We start from the raw sequence: 3939 nt of genomic DNA, 5'->3' as shown, positions 1-3939 counted from the left end.
ATACATTTACATGAATCAGCCATGGGTGTACATGTGTTCCCCATCCTGAACCTCCCTCCCACCTCCCTCCCCATCCCATCCCTCAGGGTCATCCCAGTGCACCAGCCCTGAGCATGCTGTCTCATGCATCGAACCTGGACTGGCAATCTATTTCCCATATGATAATATACATGTTTCAGTGCTATTCTCTCAAATCATCCCACCCTCGCTTTCTCACGCGGAGTCCAAAAGTATGCAGTATACTTGGGTTTGAAGTGCATATTTAAGTAAAATGTGTTCTAAGGGAAATGTCTAAAAGGTTATGCATGCTTGCATGCTTAGTTTCTTCATTCGTGTCCAACTCTTTGAGTCTGTGGTGGCCAGGCTCCTCTTGAGGAGGAGGCAAGAATCCTGGAATAGGTTGCCATGCCCTCCTTCAGGGGATCTTCCCCACCCAGGGATCGAAACAGTCTTCTGCGTCTCCTGCATCGCAGGCAGATTCTTTACTGCCAAGCCACCAAGGAAGCCCCTCAAAGGTTATACTTTTCTCCTTTAGTGAGACCCCGTGCCTGGCTCATGCACCTAGGTGGTTGCAGGTGGAAGGCTGGTTCTCAGGGCCCAAATAGTCCCCAGCAGCGTGTCCTGGCCTCCCGGCTGCTGAGGAAAGAGCCTGCTTGCATTTTGTAGTTTGCAAGCAGCTGCTGCAGTGGTGAGGCCACTGAAACCTCTCATCTTTGGTGCCTAGGAGGCTTTGCACGTGGCATTCTGTAGATTAAAAAATCGGAGCCAGGACTGGGAACATGCCCCAGGTGCACGGGTGAGGGACACAGCCCTGCAGCGAGCAGAGTACTCGTGTGTAAACCTGCAAGCACAGAGCACCGGCCACCTCCTGGGCGTGTGCACAGCATGGAGTCAGTGTTACCACTTTCTGGAGTAGTTCTCTTGCTTGAGCAAAGGGAGGGTGCAGCTGCTCCTGGTGCCTCTGTCTCTCCTGGCTGGGCTGGATGGCAAGCCGGCTCTGTCCGCTCTCACTGGCTGCACACCGTGTAACGACCCGCAGTCCTGGAGGGATCTCTCCCTGTTGTGATCCTGTTTATCATTTCCTTGGGCTGAGTCTGAGGCTGCTCACCCGGCACAGGCTCTCAGATCCGGTGGCACATCTGAGAGGCTGGCCCAGCAGTGGGGCATCCTTCTGGGCTTGGGGACAATGTTTGAGTGTCTCTGGACTCCTGTCCAGGGCAGGCTGGGCAGGCGGGGACCTGGAGGACTTAGATTTGAGGTTGGGGAGGGCAGCCGGGATGAAACGAAATCTCAGAGGAGGGGCCATTCCTTCCTGAGAAGTGCCTTTTTCCTAGGACCAAGTGCTCACAAACAACACAGAGTATAGAGGGAAAAACAGCATCTCCTTGGCTCCACCCACTCCCTGTGGGCGGCCACGTCCTCAGTTAATTGGAAACACAGAGGAAGCTGTTGCGAAATCCAGCCCCTCTGCCATCTGCGCCTCTGTGGGCTCTTCACCGTGTTTATGGACTGAGGGTCACGAGGTGTTGTTAGCTTCTGAAGGGGTCCCGGGCCACAGATAGCTCTCTGGAGAGGGAGGCTGGAGCACGTGCATTACACAACCCAGCCAGGTCATCTGACCACTGTACCGAAGGCTGCAGGAAGTTTGTCAGCTGACCCTGGGTGCGCAGGCCACCTGCGAGCCGCCCCCAGGCCGAGGGCTCGCTGTACTGTAAACCAGCCTTGAGGGGGCGGTCTGGGTACCCGCAGCATGGCTCACAAACAGCTTCCCCACCTGCCTGGGCGCACAGGGCACAGCCCGGCCTGCACGGCTGGGTGGTGCCCCCTCTTTGTGGCTGGCCCGACCCATGGCCGGGCTGTGACAAGGCAGAAAGGGAGCGGTGTTGCTGCTCTGTGGGCTGTGGGGAAATGGGTTCCCCGGGCCACGGGGATAATGCGTGTGTGGGGGTGGCTATTAGGACTAGATGATGAGATGGTTGGATGGCATCACTGACTCGAAGGACATGAGTTTGAGCAAGCTCCGGGAGATGGTGAAGGACAGGCGAGCTGCAGTCCATGGAGTCTCAAAGACTTGGACACGACTGAGCGACTGAACAACAACAGTTAGGACCAGGGTTGTGCCAGGTGGGACAGGCCAGACCCCGTCCTTTATCCGATCCTGCTGCCTGCACAGCTATTTGGAGGCGGGAAGCCAGTAAAAGTGCTCCCCTCAGCTCCCTCCTGCCAGGTGGCATGTGAAGCTGCCCAAGGTTGACATCAACTCCCTGCACCCTACTCCTGTCCCCGGGACTGCTCTCCCCACCACAATACCTTCAGCTCTGGGGGTGGCACTCACAGCACTGATGGGAGGTCATGGCTTGACCTCGAGACATTGCATCTGTTAAAGTACAGATGATGTCACCCACAGCACTATCACAGATTTGGACCCTGAGGGTTCAGGAAGAGGAACAGGATGTGGGCAGGCCTCTTGAGGGAAAGGAACACTTATGAGAGGGACTGAGATCAGCTGGGATGTTAAGACAAACGGTCCAGGTACTCCCCTCCTCCCACACTCCTAGAGTATCCAGAAAACAGGCCCAAGTGTCCCCAGAACATAGGGGTTTTGATGCCACACTCTCCACTCACACTCCTGGGGCTTTCGTGGACCATCTAGTCACCCCAGTATGTCCTACCACCCACGCCCCCAGAATGTTCTGACCCACTGGTCGCCAGGGCAAGGCTGGAGGGAGAGTAGGTGAGCAGGCTTCCTTGGAGCCCCAGAGCTGATGAGGGGTAGGCTCTGTGTGAACTGCATCCTCTTGAGAGAGTGTCTTGGGAGGGTGGCCTTGCCCTGAGCTTTTTAAGTGAGGTGGGTGGGCCTGGCATGGTTCCTGCCCTGTGGCATGTGACCCTGTGAAGATTTCAGTTTCCAAAACAAGAGCATCCCCCTGCCATGCGAAGTCCAAGGCCCTCTGGTTAAGGCACCAGGCAGGCTGGAGCCTGGATCTGCACCCTGCTGCTACTAGCGGGGTGACCTTGGGCAACCAGTGTATTGTTGGGCTGAAAATATCACCTCCTTCATGGGATGTTCTGAGACACACCAACGGGAGAATACATGTGCAAGCCTGAGCACAGGGAATTTCAACCTCTGCTCATTCCTTTCTTCCTTATTCAAGAAGGGAGAAAGGTGAAAGTGGCTTTTAGGACCAGTTCCTTGGAGAAGAGTCTCAGGTTCCATCGGAGGGTGGTCTGCTTCAGTGTCTAAGGGCAGCCTGAGATGGGGCAAAGAGCAAGAGCTAGATGCAGCAGGGCCCTGTCCCCAGAAGCCTGCTTTCCAGGTTAGGGATGGCATGCAGTTAAATTCAGAAAGGCCCCCTGCTGAGCCTGGTGTCCATGTGTGAGTGGCTTGCTGGGCGCTGGTTCCACAGGGCCTGGGATCCTGCACTTGTGAGTGTGAGAGGCGGCGGCATGCAGGGCCAGCCAGGGCAACGCCACCATAAAGGTCGTAAACACACAATAAACGGTGATAGACAGGCGCCAGGAAGCAGCGGCAAACCGGCTGTCACCGAGTTCTGCTCCAGGGCTCTGTTAAGTGCTGACGGTAAATGCTGTGCTGGCGCTCAGTTGCTCAGACCTGTCTGACTACCTGCAACCCTATGGACTGTAGCCCGCCAGGCTCCTCTGTCCACTGACTTCTTCAGGCAAGAATACTGGAGTGGGTTGCCGTTTCCTTCTCCAGGGGATCTTCCCGACCCAGGGATCAAACTCCTGTCTCCTGTGTCTCTTGCATTGGCAAGAGGATTCTTTTATCCTTGAGCCTCCTGGGAAGCCATAATGGCAAATGGCCAGGGATAAAATTCAACTGTTGATGGGGATTTTTAAGGACTCCTCAGGCTTTGTTAGCCTAATGCCGTGGAGTGTGTGGGCTGGGACTCCAGGGCTTCAGCATTAACCATGAAA

This window comes from Bos javanicus, chromosome 8 (genome assembly GCF_032452875.1).
Source record: "Bos javanicus breed banteng chromosome 8, ARS-OSU_banteng_1.0, whole genome shotgun sequence".
Taxonomy (NCBI): Eukaryota; Metazoa; Chordata; class Mammalia; order Artiodactyla; family Bovidae; genus Bos; species Bos javanicus.
This window is presented reverse-complemented; position numbering follows the sequence as displayed.